Source organism: Pipistrellus hanaki, assembly GCF_964339955.1.
Source record: "Pipistrellus hanaki genome assembly, chromosome: 17".
Classification (NCBI taxonomy): Eukaryota; Metazoa; Chordata; class Mammalia; order Chiroptera; family Vespertilionidae; genus Pipistrellus; species Pipistrellus hanaki.
In genome coordinates, this window is record NC_140519.1 from 28481550 (window position 1) to 28501818 (window position 20269).

General features: G+C 36.3%; 1 protein-coding gene across 1 annotated transcript in view; it reads right to left on the reverse strand.

Moving 5' to 3' along the window:
- Positions 1 to 20269, reverse strand: part of MAL2 (mal, T cell differentiation protein 2) — a 70032-nt gene that overhangs the window by 49033 nt on the left and 730 nt on the right. The window contains exons 2-5 of the mRNA XM_084864985.1: positions 17149 to 17242; positions 16003 to 16147; positions 13992 to 14076; positions 362 to 465 (exon numbers count right to left, since the gene is read on the reverse strand). The gene's annotated coding sequence lies outside the window, so the exon portion shown is untranslated. The remainder of the gene's footprint in view (positions 1 to 361; positions 466 to 13991; positions 14077 to 16002; positions 16148 to 17148; positions 17243 to 20269) is intronic.

The following is a 20269-nucleotide window of genomic DNA, read 5'->3' on the forward strand; positions in this document are numbered from 1 at the left end:
ACATGGACCTAAATTGTCAAGGATTGAAGATAGGACAAAGAAAATGGTAGGAGGTAAGAGGCCATCCATATGAATTGTTCTAGCTATTAGGAGCACAATCAAAGAGTAAACAATAAAAATAACAAACATTCAGACAAATAGAAGGAGTCAAGAGCCAGAGTCTGTGACTGGACATAACTAAAAGAGCAAACAGGCCAGCGTGGGTAGTTATATCAGTGCCTGAACATCAGCATCTGTAACACAGATCCTGCTATGATACAAAGAACCCAGTGCTCTGATTCAAGGGAGGCTGTGAAACCACGTGCAGAAGGGAAAGGTGCTGTTAAATGGGTGTTTGGAAATGGACAGAATATCATCTCACCCAAGACAGTGATTTCAAGAAGATAATTTTCAAATGATGTTTTCATTCTTCATTTGTATCATCTCTTGATCTGATGTAGACACTTCTAGCTCATGAATGAGGCCCTAAAGTAAAAAAAAAAAAATCCTAAAGAAGTTATATTCCTACTTTTAGAATACTTGGCATAAAAAAATTCAAATTTGCAAGGTTATTATTATTTTTTTTTCCTGAAGGATTTGTTTTGCAAAAGATTTACTATAGTATTTCTTTAATCTAGGTAACACTCTTTCCCCAAAATAGTTAAATATGAGTCACTTTGTGTTTAACATTTCAGGATACATCTCTTATATAAAGAAAGCAAACCTGTAAGCACAAATAAATTGTCCAATGGATTTAATATTGGATGGTTTTGTCTTCTGTAATGATAAGTAAGAGTTCAAAATTTGGACATAAACCCATCTCATTCCAGATTACTACTTAACAGTTCTCAGAGGTGCTATATATGTTGATTCATTCATATCATCAAGAGGAAGAAATTATAGGTCTTCCAGTGGATCTTCAAAACTCAACATTCAAGGTTATAAATTCACTAATATTATGGCAAGCACTATCATATGGAGAATAATAACCATCATCTCTTATATGAGTAGTCCTTTGGAACAGAGAACTTTTTCCCACTTATAATCTTATATGCCTTATTGCAATCATTTGAAGTGGGTACTCTAGCACCCCTCTGCTCCCCATTTTTTTAAAAAATGACAAAATTGAGGCTGGAATATTAAATGACTTGCTCAAGATTATAGATGGGAATAGTGCATAGGAGAGCCAAGATCCATTTCCATTTCTTCTGACTATGTTGCTTTCCAGTACAATACAGATGCTTCACAACAAAATACCTTACCTGTCCTTAAATGAGCTGTCTGAGATAGCTTATAAATGACAGTAACAACTTCCTCTTAAGGCAGTTTCCTATTTTCCAAGTATGATACTGTGTAATTGGCCCAGGACTGAACTTCTGGATAATTGCTCTGAAATCAAAGCCTGAAATGCATTTAAGCAATTTCTCAATTACTTGGCACCAAACTTCTCTTGGATATGATTCTGCCATCTGATATCTGATAGACATGCCCCAATTTCTATCTGATAATTTGACTCGTGCTATTTGTCTATGTTAAACTGATTTAGCAAAATATGTTTATTCTACAGAGTAGAACTTTTGTTAAATTTGCATGAATACATTGGAGAAGAATTTTAAAAACTTGAATCTGTATTTAAATATTTGGATATTTTATTATATGTTAAGAGATTTTATCACATTTTTAGATGCTGATGCATGCACCATGAATATATATTTATGTGAGACTGAGAAATATATAATCATTGTGTTTATAGCAATGTGTTTGCTTTATTGAGCAAATCGCAGGCTAAAAATTCATTAGAGACTAATAATAATCATATGAGACAATGAGCTTGCTTTGGTCTAATAGCTGGATAGATTTAGGAAAGAACAACATATTATATTGTTAGGAATAAAACACTTTTTTGGTATTAATAAAAAGTATTGGGAAAGTTAGAATGAGCTTATAATTTCAGGCAAGAAAACAATTGGGAAATAGAAAAATAGTTGATTATCTAGGTTGCTTAATAAATAGCTAGGAAAAAAATGACTCTTCTCTGTTCATCCACCTCCACCATATCACTGCAATTCCCTGGTTGGGAATTTTTAACTATGTATAAAAAGACTGTTTTCACTAGGCTTACCACTTTTTCATTACAGTTTTACATATACATTCACAAGTTATAAAAAATAAACGTTAAGAACTTGTCACTACACACTGGAGAATTTAGAGGGTCCAGAGCATTAAGTAGCCATTATTCATCTTTTAAAATCTATGATAACTTAATCATATTACTGTTGGTGACATTCAGAGAGCCTCTTAGTGAATATGTTTAATCTCCCGCTAACTTGTGAAAAGATAAAGGTTTGTCTGAAATAAGCCTGCTGCAATAGTTGCTTCCGTTTTAAAATCATTATGTGGTCAGGTTATTTGCTGAGGCGCGTTTCTTCAGTCAACGTGTGTATGCACAAGACATTTGATTTATTTCATTTAAATTTGTTATTTACAGGACAAATCTTACAACAAGGATTTTATGCTTGGAAAAGTTCTCTTGAAATAACTGCTTGTTTTGCTAAATTTATAGTGTTGCCATATAAAGTCAGTTTTTCAAATAAATGCTATATTAACAAGATCATTATTTACATACTAGAAGCCTGGTGCATGAAATTTGTGCATGGGGGTGTGTGTCCCTCAGTCCAGCCTGCACCCTCTCCAATCTGGGACTCCTTGAGGGATGTCCAACTGTCCATTTAGGCCTGATACCACCGCCCTTTCTTGCCATCCTGGTCACCCCTAATTGCCCTCTCCTGCCAGCCCAATTGCCTTTGGCTGCCCTCCCCTGCTAGCCTCGTCACCCCTAACAACCCTCCCTTGCAGGCCTGGTCCCTCCCAACTTCCCTTCCCTGCAGGCATGGTCCCCCCTAACTGCCCTTCCCTGCAGGGCTGGTTTCTCCCCCAACTGCCCTCCCCTGCAGGCCTGATGGCCCCCAACTGCCATTCCTTGCAGGCCTGGTTCCCCACAACTACCCTCCCTTGCAGGCCTGGTCCCTCCCAACTGCCCTTCCCTGCTAGCCTGATTGCCCACAACTGCCTTCCCCTGCCAGCCATCTTGTGGTGGGCATCTGTGTGTTGGAGTGATGGTCAATTTGCATATTACCTCTTTATTATATAGGATGAACTTCATTTTATAGTAGGAAAATCCATGTTTTTCATGTATTGTATGAGTCACAATATGCCACATAATTAAGTCAATACAATGTACCCATGCATGCTTAAAATATAGACAATTATAAACATTCCTTTGCAGACATTTGGCCCATATTCATAGCCTTAGGAGTGTATCTTTCAAGGGAAACCAATTACCTTGACATTTTATCCCATCTTGGAGTGAGTGAGATATTTGTGGGTTGGATTCCAAATGTTATTGAAGTTGCCTAGCTACCACATCTCAGCAGAAGGAGGAACTGAGAATTTTGACAGCAATTGGCCATGTCACAAATTAACATGGGCCTTTTCTGACAGCTGGGTGGTAGGGAGTTCTCCATTTCCAACTACAGTAGCTCTTGTGCATATGACTGACTATGGGCACCTGCTAGGGTGAACAGTCTTCACTTGCTGGTGATTCACATCAAGTTTTAGTAGCTGTCAGGTCTTGAGGAAGTGAGAATGAATTAAAAAGTCATTGAACAAATATTTCTGAACCCTGACCATGCACCAGGATATGATAGAGATACTTAAATCCTAATCTGAGAGGGTGGGGATAACAAGGGAAACTTCCCTGAGCTGGAGATCATTAATTTGTAACACGTAGAGGATGTTGGCATAGAAAATAGGAGCAAATGCCTATATGTTGACTCAGGGAAATAGGCATTGTGTGTTCAAAGGTCTCAAAAAGCTTCGTAGGGCTGAAGAGACAACTATTTGAAAAGAGCAAGAAACAATTCTGGGCTGATTCTTAAAAGGTCTTAAAAGGATTATTAAGGATTTTGGACTTAATCTTATTAAGAAGTTATCAAAGGGCCATGACAGGAGTTTCATTAATCATGATTATGGTTTTAAAGAGATCTTGCTGGCAACTATGAGGAGAGTGGGTCAGTGGTGGCATGAGAGTGACAATATTAGATGTAGGAGACCAATTAGAAGGATATTATACTGTCTCTAGAGGCCTGGGCACAAAATTTGTGCACTGAGGGTGTGTGTGTTTCTCTGCCCTCTCACAGTTGGGGAGCTCTGCGATCAATCGCCCCAAAGAGTTAGGCACTGCACACCTGGCCAAGGCTCTGAGATGGATTGCTCCATTCAGAGGAGGCCCCGCTCATCTGCCACAGCCCGCTGGTCAGTGGCCTGGGCCTCCCTCTTTGGGGAGATCGTGGAGCCCCTCAAATGAATCTATTGCCCACTGGCCAGTGGTCTGGACCTCCCTCTGCAGGGCAATCATGGGGTGATGTCCAGGCTCCCAACCAATCACATCACACCAACCTTGGCTGTCCTGATACCAGTGGGTATCAGAGCATGGTCGTCCAGATGGTCGTCCAGACTGTCATTTTGCTGTTCAGTCATTTGGTCGATTTGCATATTACACTTTTATTATTATAGATTATATTATTGCACCCAGAAGACAGCAGAGTCATGTATTGGATTGATGCCACCAGGGACTAGTCGACTATCTGTGCAAAGTGAAGATGGGATCAAGGAGGAATATGTGTTCTCAAGGATGTCCATGAGTAACGAGGAGAGCAGGAATCTTTGGGAAAGCAGAGTTCTAGGTGTTCATGAGAAATCCAAATGGAAAGGCTGTGTAAACAGATGGATCAATAATTCATGGACTCAGACACAGATTTGAATGGGAGTTATACATAGTAATGGAAGTTTTGAAAATGTTAGTGATTGCCTAGGAAGATATAACTGGGCAAAGTCCCAAGGAATTCCAATACAGTATCTCATTGCTACTAGGAGGGGTGTGGATAATGGAGACTAGAATGGCCAGAGAAATAGAAGGGAAAAAATCAAAAGTAGAGGCATCAGGAAAGCCAAATGAAATCTTTGTTTCAAAAAAAGAAAAATCCTTATTGGATGAGGCTAAGAGATAGGATGAAATGCACACTGAAAAGTATACTTTAGTGAAGTTTACGTTTAAAAGTATATTGTTTAAATTATTAGGGACCTGGCGGGTCAATTTTAGTGGAATGTTAGAAGAAGAAAGTTAAGAGGTGAATGAGATATGCATATAGACAACACTGAAATTTTGTTGTTGAAAAGAAGTTAGGATAGTAACTGGATTGGTAGTTAGCATTTTAAATACAAAAATACATGTACTAGTATAAATATATGCACACATTTATACCTATATACATACATGTATGCATATACACATTGGACTGGTGATAGAAAAGAAAGATAACTAATCATGCTAACTTCTGAAGAACATCAACAGAGTGATGAAAACAGTAAAATTTGGGAGAAGATTTGACTATCTATGTAGGTTTCAAGACCATAAGTTGAGGCAAATTTCATCTAATAGCTTCTATTTTTCTGAAAATTTGGGGAATTACTTGAGGTTCTCTGCTGAGGGAGTGGAGATAAAAAGACATAAAATGCTTGAGAAATGTAGAGAAAGAATTATTGTAAGAAGGAATTGTGTACAATGACTATAATGATAGGGTAGGCCTTGTAACCATACTGAAGGCTAAGTTGAGAAAGCTGAACACACACACACAGTGATAGCCATTTGCCCAATAATGTGACCTTCCCCCTGAAGTACTTATCAGCTCAGGTATAAAACAGAAGGGTAGTTGGATTATTAGCTGTTGGTTAGCTATTTGTCACAGTAGAGCAATGAAAGGCAAGAGATCAAGGGAGTTTAGTATATTAGTGTGTCACAGTGTGAAATCAAAATGAACAGAAATAAAACTTAAAAAAAAAAGATTACACTGGAAAGGCAGAAGACTTAATTTCTTTCCCATCAGAAAACACACACACACCCAACCCTCTTATTTATTCTCCTTTAATGCTTGCCTTCAGTGCACTTCTGTGGGATATGAAAAATTGATAAAATTTTCAAAGTTTAAAAAAACCATACATACAGAAAAAAATGAATATGAAATCCCGAGTGGTCACATTGAAATGGAGACCTCATTTCATCCTGTCAATAAAGTTGTGCAAATTTGAAAAGCAAATGATAGCACATGAGCTATTATGTTAGTTAACATATACCATACTTGGGTTGAGTCAATGTGTTTGTGTTAGTTTCCAAATTACTTTAACAGCAGCATTTTTGAAAAAGCAAGTGATATAATACCTTTCCCTTATGTTCTGAAACATTTCATATAAATCAGTAAGGAAGCAGATTCCTTCATTCGCACTGTCGCCTAAAAAACAAAGGCCCCAAAATGAAATAATTCAAAGTTACTGTTCCCTCAGCAATTATAAATTGCGTGTGTTCAGCTGACGTTTGTGGCCTGAGTAGACAAAAAGGTGGTACTAAAAGTGAAATGGAGGGATTTTAATGGAGAACCAGATGATTTGAAGGTTTGCATTTTTTTTATTATATGACTAATATAAGGCATTGAATTTTCTTCTTACTTTTACAAATAAAGAAATAAATAAACTGAAACATGCCACTTCACTGTATATGTTACTTTGTCAAATGGCCAAACTCTTGGTTTGAACCATAATGACCTCATACATGATTCCCTACAAAATGCTAGGCATACATGAAAAAACCAATGAGTATTTTCAGATTACACATACTACTTGAATCTGGTCACATATAAGTGGGGTGATCATCTGTACCAGCTTGGTTGGGACTGAGGGGCCTTGAAATTTTAATCTTAGAACTAGGACTTATGGGCAAATCTGAAAGATTTATTCACCATTTAAGAAGCCTGGCTAATTATGACACTTGATGGGGGTGGGGGGAAGTGTGGTCTTTACATATGTGTATTTTTAAAATTTGTAGGTAACCTCCCCCAAATTATTCATAACTGATTTTGTTGATTCTTTCTTTCTAGCTTTATTGTGCTACAGATGAAATTCGTGCATAGATAGGGTCCCTAGGCCTGGCCTGTGATCAGGGCCTTTTCCCTTAGCTGCCCACAGCTGGCCCTGCCCCTACACCAGGTTCCCCATTCGCCAGTGGCAGCGATCAGAGGAGGGGCCAAGAGATTGGCTGTTCCAGCCTGCTTGCCAGCCCGGCCCCCTGCTGCCAGTTGTCCTCTGTATGTGGGGTGACTGGTGGGGTGACTTAGCCTGGCATTGCCTGAGTCTGCCACCCTTCACCCCCAGTTCTCTGTTAGCCATTAGGCAATTGGGGCCTGCAGGCTGGGAGCAGCTCCTGCGTTAAGGGTCTTGCCCCTGGTAATCAGTGTGTGACATAGCAACCAGTCGTTCTGCCATTTGGTTGAATTGAATATTACCCTTTTATTATATAGGATTATTGACATATCACATTGTTTAAGTTTAAGGTGTACAACGTGATGATTTGAAATATGTATATTTTGCAAAATGATTACCACAATAATGCTAGTTAATACGTCCATGACCTCACATAATTACAATTTTTCACGTGTTTAGAACTTTTAAAATCTACTCTCTTGACCACTTTCCAATATATAATATAGTCTTGTTAACTATAATTACCACGCAGTAAATTACACCATCAGCACTTATTCATATATTGACCCCTCAAGATATCTACTTGATTTTACTTGTCCCTTTAAGGCATATTTCAAGCTAGGCATGGGTCCCATGCTATTTTTATGGTTGGCACCTCAGAATAATGCCCACATTAGGCACTTCATACATAGAGGTTTAATGGGACAGTGATTTGTCAAGGAAAAAAAAAAAAAGAGAGAGAGAACTGACTGATACCAGCATGTAAGAAATGCCTTTCCTTTTTCTAGGACCCTGACTCTTAGATATACATGGAAATGGAAAATTACTATAACCTCTGTTTTGTAAAATTTATCTTGGGGATAAAAATATATGAGAAATTTTTAGCTCCAGGACTGACGTACTGTTTTATGAACCAGGATGCAATAACTTGGTAATAAAAGCATTTCCTTACGCAGAGGCAGAGGTTGCTGTGTTGTTATAACAAAGCCAATTTTCATCCCTCCACCACCCTTTTGATTCCCTAGTCAATGAGATTGCTGCGCTTTCATGTATTTTTCAGTATCTAACTGAAGCATTAGACATGTAGGTTTTCATAAAACCGAAACTCTTCCCTTTCATGAAATCTTTTATAAATACACCAAACTAATCAAACCAGTTAGTTTACATTCTTGGTAGAGCATTACCTGCTTCTTGACACAAGGAAGTAAAAATACATAATATATATATATAAAGCAGTGTTGGATCAGCGGCATGTACCTTACTGTTTGCTGACATTTGAGACTCAAGATCAGAAAACTCCTTCAGCTGACATATTCTTGTTCAGCTATGCGATTGATTCAGTAAAGAAGATGTTAATTCCACTGACAAAGTGTAAATGGGAAAAGGAGCGATGCAGAAATATTCGTGGGTGGCCCTTCCTGTCGTTTGAGTGGGAGCAGCACAAGCTGTTGCACAAGAGAATTAGGTGTGGGCCGTCCAGGGAACGGGCATGGTGTTTATTGCCAGTGGAAGGAGAGGTTCTGCTGCTGCACAGACTTGCCTGAAGAGCAGTGGAATCACAGAACAGTTTTATCACCATGTTAGTTATAGCCTCCTTTTTATAACATTGAACGAGTTTCATAGTGGCAGATATTCCAGATGATTGGAAACATTTATATCAATAATAGTTGCTTATTTTAAAAACTAAAGTATACTTGCTAGTTTTTCATGCCTGCTTCCTAACAAATATACATCTTTTTTGCCCATTTTATTTAAGAACTGTGGTGATTGTCAGGGGCAGAGGATTGGAAAGAGGCAGAGGAGGGTTTGGAGGCATAAATGGTGATGGACAGAGACTTGACTTGGGGTGGTGAACACACAATACAGTGTACAGATGATGTGTTGTGGATTTGTGCACCTGAAACTTACATAATTTTGTTAACCAGTGTCATCCCAATAAATTTACTAAAAAGAAATTTACTAAAAAGCATTGTCAAAGTGAGGGTCCCAGGCCATGTAATTTTTATCCTGAAATAAAGACAAAAACAAAACAAAAAGAACTGCATTTAGAAGAAGTGTCTGACTTACGGTATATTAACTTTGGGGATTACAGTTATATTAACATGAATTTCTGTTGCAGTTTGGTGGGTTGTGTCTACCAGTTGGCTATTAGAATAATGTATTGATCTCCTATTGCTATTGTAAGAAATTAAAATCAGTGGCACCAAACAACATAAATTTATCTTAAAGTCCTGAAAGGCATATAGCCATAAAATACATAAGAACATGAAGGCTTTTTCATAATTGCTCCAAACTGAAAACATTCCTTTTAGATGACAGTATATGATTGGATGAACAAATTTTGACCCTATTCAGCAGTGTAAGCTACTGATAACATGGAACTACATGGATGAATCTCCAAACATTATGCTGATCAAAAGAGATAGGACAGAAAAGAGCACATTCTGTGTGCTTCCTTTTATATAAAGTTTTGGAATAGACAAAACTAATCTATTGCCATAGAAATCAAAACTGCACTTTCCACACGTTGGAAGTATTGATTAAAAAGGAATGCAAGGAGAGTTTCTGGGATAATGGAGGTATTCCAGATCTTAATGATGGTGTTGGGTATAGGGGTATATGTATTTGCTACAACTCAATGCACTAGATTTCTAAAAAGTGTGAATTATACTAATTTTTCCTTAATAGGCAAATAAAAATGCCATACACTGAAAATACAGCATTATTCTAATTTAATTTTAAATCATGTAAGTATATTTTATGTTTTCCATAAATTACTTGAAGTACATAAGTTGATTTCTGAACAAATTTATCTTCAAGTGGTAAAATCATTAATTTTTTGTTTCTTTACACTTTTAATATTATTTTACAATTCATATTCTATTATAAAGTCACTTCATAAACACTGTAAGGTCTATGATAAGAGTATCTGTAATATTTTATATTCAGTTTATATTTATTTAACTTGTATGTTACTGATTGATAGTTTTTATTATGTCAATTAATTTATTTATGGTATTTTATATTTATAACATATTTATTTTATTTATTGGATATTTACTTAGTTATATTTTATTTATATATTTATACTGTACCACATATTTTATTATTTTATTGTGTTTATTTATCATTTTATCCACATAATGTTTATTGGACTCCAAATACAGTTTATTAGTATAAGAGCTGTGTAATAATTAAGAGCAAATAGAAAAGAACATCTTGAAGAAATCAAGCCTTGATCTCAGGAAGCATAGTAGAGCTCTTTAATGCTAGTTATTTCTAGGGTTCCTCTCCTTCATTTCCTATCATTATTTCTACTCTATGCACACTTTCGAGGGCATAATTAGTTAGTTAAATTAACTTCTCTTTCCTGCCACACTCCTACCCTCTTTTTATCCCCTACTCCCACTCTTCTTTCTTTCTGGTAGTCATATAAGAATCTGTAAGGGTGACATTGCTTTCCATTTATTTTATAGTACCTATAGAATAGTTCCTGTTTCCTTCTCCATGAAATAAGGATAAAATGTACTTATCTAGTAAGGCAGTTGTGAAAAATAAATTAATATGAGTAAAACACATAGTTTCTGGCATGTAGTAAGTACTCAAATGTTTATCTATATTATTTATTATTGCTATTATTATTATTATTGAATACATTACAAATTCTATGACAAAATAGACATGCACACACATGTGTCTGTCAATATCTGTGTGTATACATACATAACACATACATAAAATATTATCAAGGGTTTTAGTTAATTTTCTTTGGTGTAGTTTTAATTTCCTTCACATGTAGAAATTCCTTATTATATTTTTCAAAATGATTGGAAGGATTTTCATTCTGCTTCACTTATTCAATTTTGTTCCATTCAACAATATTTATTGGGTTGACTATTATGTGTCAGACACTTCTTTGTAGTATTGTAAATCAGGCAAAAAATAGTATTAATACATCCTTGCTTTTGTGGAGTTTAGAGATTAGCAGTGACTATAAATATTGAACAAGAGATTACAGGCTAGATTAATGTTATATTTGGGAAATGTGTGGTACTTTGGGAAGGTAAAACTGTCATCTGTTCATTTATTAGTTTCCAGGCAATGTAAAATGTGTTACTTAATTCGTTTTGATAAAAGATTTTCAAACTATATATCCTAAACAAGTATACTGTTGTACTTCTTGCCTAAGCTATTTTAAAAACAAAACCTTTGAGCAGTGGACTTATCCTGGTATTCAGACATTTAATTGCTTGTAAAAAGAGTACAAAGGTTTTGAACCAAGTTATTCACAAAATCAGAATGTACAAAGTTAATGGAAAAATTTAGGCATAAATTTCTTATCACTAAATAATACTCTGGAAGGATCAGTGCACCTAGTGAATGACTAAGTGAATATAGCAAGCATAATAACTAAGTAAATTTAGCATGCAGAATAGAAGTTTTATTTGGAATGTAAAATCCTAATATATATACATATATATATATATATATATATATATATATATATATATATTACCACTAATTAACTTTATAGCCATTGGAAAATCATATTTTGTCTCTTTTATGAAGATTTTGCTCTTTTAAAAAGGAAATAACTAAAAGGAAGTAAAATTGTGTATTTTAGAATCTACAAACTGCAACTATTTTAAATGAAAGTAGATAATAAACATGAAAATAATAAGAAATTTTATAAATTTCAGTTTTATTTGATATTTTAAATGGTTCTACTGCCAAATATTGCAGAAATAAATAGCCTTAGGTGTAACACATATTGCTTTCTTTAAAGAAACTATAATACTTTTCAAGGCAGAGACTGTCTTATGGATTCATTTGACTTAAAAATAAAAAATATCTTTGCAAGGAATGAAGTTATTTTATTTACAACTAATTGAATAGGCAATGGAAGATTTCCCCCCATATATTTATCAGTATTCCTATGCATATGTTCATCTATAGAGCCAGGCTGCCAGCTTTGAATTTTGACTTTTTTGCAAGGTTGACAATCATCCTATATTATAAAAGCCTAATATGCTAAGTTAGCTATTCAACCAGTCAGCAATTCAACCAATCAAATCATAATATGCTAATGATATGCTAAGGTTGCTGAACCACTCACTATGACATGCACTGACCATCAGGGGCAGACACTCTGACCAGTAGATTAGCTTGTTGCTGGGGTCCAGCTGATCTGGTCTGAGCAAGATGGGACAGACATGCCCTGGAGCCCTCCTTCAGTCCCTTCCCGGCTATCCAACCTCCCACATCCCTCCCCAACCCCGATCATGCACTGGTGGGGTCCCTTGGTCTGGCCTTTGCCCTCTCGCAATTTGAGACTCTTTGGGGGATGTTGGAGGGCTGGTTTTGGCCCAATCCTGCAGGCCAGGCCAAGGGACCCCACTGGTGCATGAATTCATGCACCAGGCCTCTAGTTCTTTTAATAAGCCTTTTTTGAGCATCTGTCACATGTAATTAGACTAGGTGTGAATGAGAGACAAAGATGAACAAAATTGGTCCCTGGCTTCAAACAATTCATGATTATTATCTAAAGATCATTTTCTAAAGAGCATAAGTTACATTAGTCTTTTTTTCTTCTTTTTTTTTTTTCTCAAAGGCATTTAAATTTCATGGCCTAAAGCTCTTAGTTCATGTGTTTGGAATTATCATAGAATATAGTGTGAGTCAAATATTTCTTCAAATCATTTTCAATCTCTACATTGAGATTCTTTTATAGTTGAAATTTCAGAATTTGAATTTTATTACTGTCATCATTCTAAAATGTTTTATTAAAGTCTGTCTTGATTTCTTTTTCTTACTCTCACTCTCTTTGTCACATCAAGTATATAAATACAATTATAATTTCCTATTATTTAATAATAAACTGACAACCCCTTCTCTTCTTTATAGTGTATGCTTACTATGTGTATGTTCAGTGCACACACACACACTGTTATATATTTCGACATCAAACGTGAGGCTGCTTTTGTATGGAGGGCACAGAGAGAAGCACAAAGATGAGTAAGAGCAGAGAGAGATGAGAGACAACAGATAGAGGCAAGAGGCAAGAGACAGAGAATGAATTAGATTTGCCGAGAATCTAAAATAGCTAGAAAATAACACACCTTTGGAAGCTAATGAACTTGGCTACACAGTGATTTTAAGCTTTCACTCATTAACTCCACCTTATAGACAAGTCCTCTTCCCTAGCAAATAATGGCACTGAATAATGGCACCAAAATGAGGTAAGTGGCAACTAAACAGAAAGTTAAATAGATAGATAGATGATAGATAGATAGATAGTAATAATTCAGAATTCAGACACCAAAATTCTGGAAGCAAAGCCATCTAGATCAGTAAACATTTCCAAACACCTTAAAAGTCCACTAGGCATTATTTTCTACTACAAGACCATAGTTCATATTCATAATAACTACTTTAACTATAAAAATGTTTTTATATTTTATATGTTCTTTTAAAGAAGGAATGCAATTGTAATAATTCAGTGAATATATTTTTCCCCTCAAATAGTTAACATTGTTTAAGAATTTTATCACTGAATAGGGGAAATTCCATCAATTTAGGCAGACTTCTATGGAATACTTTGTTTCCTAGTAACTGTAAATGACAGTCATTTTTCCTGGGGTCTAATCCTATGCATTGCTTTCTTTCTGGATTCTATTTAGTTGCTTCCTCCTATTAATAAGATTTCCTTAAATAAGGCTCTGTTCTGTGTTAATAATCAGAAAGATTTACCTTCACTGTGTATTGGAGAATCTCTTTGTTCACCATACTTTGTCTTTGTAAATGACAAAGTCTTCAGAAGTTTTTACCATAAATACACTATTTTCAAAATTACTTCACAGTCAAGAATATGAATAGATCATGTGATCTCCTATTTGCAATGTGCAATTTCAATTACTCACTTGAGGCTCTTTGGTTAATTCATCCAATTTCTCTGAATAACTCTAACATTTCTTGGCTATTGATACCATCAGTTCTTCTGGAATCCTGAAATTTAAAAGAACAAGATGTATAAATCTTTAAATATATTATCTACTGTCTGCATTCTGCCATTATAATTCTTTAAGCATCAACCAAACAAGATTACAATTTGGTTTTCAAATCATATTTGGTGGTTAATTGTTTAGGGCTTTATTAAATTTCTTTTTCCCTTTTTATTTTGTGTTTCTTCCAGGTTATTCTAATTCATTCCTCTTTCTTCTGTTAACCCCAATTTTCCTTCACTATAAATACAGTTTGGGTGGGATGCCCATCAGATTCCCTGTTCTTCCTAAGCTAAAAGGTGAATAAAGCCTTAAAGACTAAGATCTAAATGAGTCATATAGGAATGTTGGGGAGATTCTAGGTTTTATACTATCCACCAGAAAGAGGATTGGTGATAAAGTATTATTTCTTCATGTGCTAAAATTAGGTGATCATCTTCTAGTTACTCCCATTCTCTTCCAGAGCAAATGATTTCCTCTGTGCAAGAAAGAAAGATGTCTATGACAGCTACAGTTTTCATCACCTTTATTATTTACAATCACTGAGGAAGACTCCATACAGAAACTTTTCCATTATGCATATGTAAACCTTTTAAAAACGTGATTGGCCTTGTGCTTGAGTCACATGATCATTCAGGAACCAATCACAGTGTTTGGGGGGAAAGACATTTTTCTGATTGGCCAACCTAGAGGAAGCCCCATCCATGAAAGGAGAGAGGCAGAGTAACATGTTTGCCAGCTCCCTCACAACTATATGAAAGAAGAAATTGTTGAGCAAGTAGGTAATGACCATTATAGGGATTATTTCAGGGCACTATTTTAGTACAAACCTGACTTTACTTGTAACATTATATTAAATACATTAAGTGCTATATTGTGTCAAATGTCCATCACCTAGACCTGTAACTGCATAATAAATGTTTTTGTTTTCTAAATGGAACTTGGTAAATTATCACCCTGCTTGTAAATTGACTTTAAAAATTATATATATATATATATATATATATATATATATATATATATATATATATATCTGTTCATAGTGCCTAGCAACTCAAGTAACAACACATAAACAAGGAACATGAAAAATCATGATCACATAAGAGCAGAGTCATTTTAACAGTAGTGAAATCTATTTTAAATCCATTAGCAAAGCTTCAATAGGTACCGGTAATGAGTTTTAAAGCACCTAGGTCAGAAACACCAAACTAGCTGCTCGTTCACCACACTAAATTCATTAATCATTTATGTTGCCTGCAAAGCTGGTCTGTTAAAACTGACCAAGCACGTAGTGGAGGAGACGCTGATCCGTGAAATTTTCAGACATGAGGACCACACAGATGTTAACTATCAAAGACAGCTTTGCTAAAAACAAACAAACAACAAATCCTGAAGATCACTGAAACTATAAAGAAGAAAAGATTAGGAAAAATGACTGAGTTATTCTAGTCAGACAAATGTTTTTCCACTTCAGTTACAAGGCAAAATAGCCAGATGCTCAGCATAGAACTTCTCTAGCAGCTCTCTTCTCTGCCCTTTAAATCTGATTTGCTGGTTTTGCTGATGCATCTCACCATTAGGTACATCACAGTGACCCTTTCCTCTGCCCACTCACTTCTTGCAGAGAGTGGGCATCTGTGTTATGCCTGCTCGTTTCACCAGTCACCTGTTGATATAAGTGCTTACTGAGTCCAGTCTGTTCCCAAGCATGTTTTTACCAGTTCATTTAACATTGCAATAAAATACTGAAATATTAATGAACTGAGGTATATAATAAAAGGTAGTTTACTGTGAAAATAAAGTTAAATCTCTTGTAAAATCTTGACCAATACAATTTTGTGTACTGTATAAACAGGTAGGCGCACCATTGTTAAAGCGATTGATGGTAATTTTGTTAGCCGCCTGACATGCATTCTCCTCCATCACCCACCTTGGATATCTCTTGTGCCCCTCAAATTTTACTCTTATGTCTCCTTTCTCATCTTCTGTTCTTCAGGAGGCTGAAATAGAAGCACTTACTCATCAGTGGGCTCCCTTGCTCTCCAGCTTCTACTGGTTCCAGCCAGTCAGAATCCCTGGCAGGAGATCAAAGAGAGGGAACTATTGCATCTTTATTGTCCCAGCTCCTCCCCTGTGGGATCCCATGGAATAGGCTACATCCCTTACATTCTTTCCCTTGTCACTCTGGCTTCTGGTAACCACACTCTGTCTTTCCGTTCAGGGCCACAGTATTAACCGTGTTTAGTTGCTCTCAGCCCTCATATATTACATTCTCCCTGTGCTTCCCCGTACTTTGCCCACATTTTGGTTCATAGTCCCTTTTTAGAACTCGCCTTATGCATTTTCTGTGTGCCAGCTGTTTCTTGTCAGCACCCTGACTAACACGCTGGAGAAATAAAGAGTGTGGGTGCTAGCATGAGAGTCCTGGATGCAAATCTTGACTCCATTATTTTCTATGCTAAGGGGAGAAAGATGAGAATCTCTAGTACTTTTAAAAATTTTAATTTATTCTTTATAAAAATTTGGATAATAATAAATTCTACTTGATAGGCACACAATCTGCTTCTACCACCCCGGGGAGAATCAATTATTTATAGCTTTTTGTTTAACGAAGTGCCTGGCATATACTTAATGCTTATTGTGTTTTGGAAAATGAATAAATTATTTTTTGAATGAAAGACAACATTTTCTCATACAGACTCACTTCCTGGTAAATTTGGCAGTCACTAATCAGATAAGTTCTCAGTAGCCTTTAGGAAGATTATTTCTTCAGTGAGAACCAGATTAGATTCAACTGAAAAACTTTCACTAGTGTCTCATCCCATTGCTTCCCACATACTCTAAAAGCTCCCATGCAAACTCAAATTGAGCTGAAATAAAAGGTCATACAAATGAGATATGAAGATATGCATTATTTCGGCCTCAGAGTCATGTGGGCGGGGGTTCAAAAACAAATTCCTAGTCAATTAGACTAACGATAAAATGTCACATTTGCTATTTGCTAATTATCCAGTGTACTCCATACTGACATTTCAAATTTGTTATAAACACTTACATAATCTCATATCGCACTTACTGTACACAAGGCTTGTTCTAGACCTATCACCCTCCAATGTAGTTATCCTTTCATTATCCCCAGAGTCATAGAAGCATCAAACAGACTATCCAACCTATGAGGGAAGACAAGGAGTGAAGAGGTTAGAGAACAAACAAAGGACTTGTATGCATTCATATGAGCATAACCAATGGACATAGATGGGGGTGGGAAGAAAGCTGAGGGGTAAGAGCATGAGCTGGGAGGTGGGGGCAGCCAGGGAGAGGTAAATGGTGGGGAAAGGAGATTTATGTAATACTTTAAACAATAAAGAATTAAAAAATTGAAGGGAAAACACAGAATTCAAGCTTCTGATCCACGATTCCAGGAAGCCTTAAAGAAATGGCCATTGACTAAAGAGATGGGGTGGGGCAGGCACAGAGCAAAAGCAAGGAAGCAGAGGAATACATCAAGTTTGAGAATTCTTCCCATCAAAGAACTTTTTGTGTGGTTGCTGGCACATGGGACTGAAAGAGAGATCAAAAGCTTTCTAATTTTCGAAGGGATTGCACTGCTGAAGAAACCACAACCCTGATTTAAAAAAATTCTTTGACTGTATGAGACCTACTAGTAAAACACTTCTTAAGGTCCAAACTTTTGAGGAAAAGAATCAGGCTTCAGAAGCTGTTCAACCCCCCAAAGAAGCCATGATGTGTAACACCCACATCAGATGCGGCCAAGGAGAAGAGTGAAAATGGCTGGTGGCCTTGTCAAATTGCCAGGTATAATGAATGTGTCAATTCAACAGCAATATATTACTTTAATTTTTTAAAAAAGACTTGTTCACCTCAAAAACATCAACTTGATGAAAAAAAAAAACAACAGTAAGATCACCATGGACATGATAACAATTTAAAGCACCTCATGGCAGTTGCTTCTTGGAAAAATACTATTGCTAGTTCCCATTCAGAAAGTGTCTAGTAACTGTCCACTCAGAGAAACTGAAATTTCTGTAAATATGCAAGTGATACTGGCACAACAGGACTGATTTCTAGCCAGTGGTTATATCCCAACGGTTTTACCCAAGTTTGGTTTCAGTGAACACAGCCTTGCTTACTAGATTGAGGTTTTCAGAGCAGTGTGCAAGGAGGTACAGTGCAAAGGAGAAATATCACCTGCATTTCTCTACTCCCAGTCTTACTTAAATGCCTGGTAGTCACGCTATTTTATATTGAAATAAACACATTATACAGGGTGTCCCCCTAAATGTGTTAAGTGTATACACTACTAAAAGCTGATGACTTGATTGATGTTTCTTTCTTTTCAGTTTTAACCTATTGGAATTAATAATTATTCAAAGTGTGTGCACATTTTTTTGGGACACTGTATAATGTAGATTAGAATGTGACATTTAGATCAATTTTTGAGATGAGATGTGGAACTAATATATTTATTTTTGCAGTACTGATGTACTTCAGCTGCCGTGGAATGAGTCACTTGGCAGGAACCAGTTAGTGACTCTAAGTAAACTGAGAAACTTGCAGAGGGAACAGAAGGGTTTGAAAAAAGGGTGTGGGAAGCATCTTACAATCTAGCAAGATGGGTATTTCCACCTTCTGATATTTAGATCTAAAATCCCACTAGTCTTTGGCCACTGGATAGAAGAACAAAATTCAGGCCTGGGTGTCTAAGGATAAAAGTTCCAATTATCGTGATGTCTTCTGGACAGAACAATGGGGAGTGATGGCTCACTATACCCTTTACCCCTTTTTATTTCCTTTCCTTCCTCCCATTCAACTCTTCAATTCAATTCAAATGAAGATAATTCAAAGTTCTATGGCTCCATACAAAACTGTATCTATTTCTAGATAGATGGATAGAAGGAAGGAAGGAAGGAAGGAAGGAAGGAAGGAAGGAAGGAAGGAAGGAAGGAAAAGGATTTTATTCTTAAATAAAAATTGCATACCTTGTTACATATGAATTCATGAACTTGTTACCCCCTCCATCTCACCCATTCTTCTGCCAATGTTGTAGACAATAGACCAAGACCAAGCTACTTGGAAAAAACAAGTGGCGATTGTGTCATAGTTAACAGGACCCACTGTATTTTCCCTGGAGTTAGTAAAATGGAAGAATGAGGATCTGGGCTTGCAGGTGACCATGTTTCCTATCATAGAATGAGAGTCTGTAGAAAGTAACTAAATAAAGACAAAGAGAACCCAGAGAAAGCAGAGCCCTTTCAGTTCTTGGTCCAGCTGAGCCACAACACAGCTGTGGCCCTATGATTTCCAGTTTCCTTCACTGCTTCAGTTAGTCTGAGTTGAATTTCTGTTTCCTACAATTCAAAGGCTCTGGGCTGCAGAAGTACTATAGGAGAGCTCAGAGGCCAGAACTGGCAGTGCAGGGGAATAGGAAAGTGCAGTAACTATTACTTGTGCAAATGACCTTTTGCCTGATTGAGCTGATTGTGATTGAAATTAAAAATTCTGAGTCATGCCCAGGAGGTTTGATTAAAATTTAAATAGACTTACAAAAAAACACGCAAAAACTTACTGGTAATTTTTTTGGAGGAAAAGATATAATAATATCATAATTATAATATATCATTACATGCTTATTTAATAAATAATTATTAATGATGTATTGTTGATTGATACATAACATTGATAATTATATTCATTATAATTTTTATTTTATATATATCAGAATAGAGTCCTCAAAAACCTGAGATACCAGTATGTGCCAAGGGATAGACTGTTTTTTCTGACTTTTCTCAATTATACCATTTGCATGGGCCATCTCTTTCCTGCAAACACCCTAACTGAAACACTCTTAGCTCCTAGAACATTGCCCTACACACAGTAGGACCAGGGAGCACCATGTGACTTTAAATTCTATTTCTGGATTCGCCATTAACTAAGTAGTTACTGAGCAGGCATGTGCTGGTTGTTTACTGTAGCCTGGGCACTTTGCCTCGGACTTCACGCTACAAAGATGAATATTATATAATTCTATCATCAACAGAAAATACCATGACAGGACCATGTCAAGCTGTGCTGAGAACAGTGGAATAAACCTCTGAGGGTCTTTGGGAAGCTGAGATATGTGAGCAGTGTTTCATTGGATGAGTGAAGGGTTGCTAAGTGACAATATGAAGTAATAC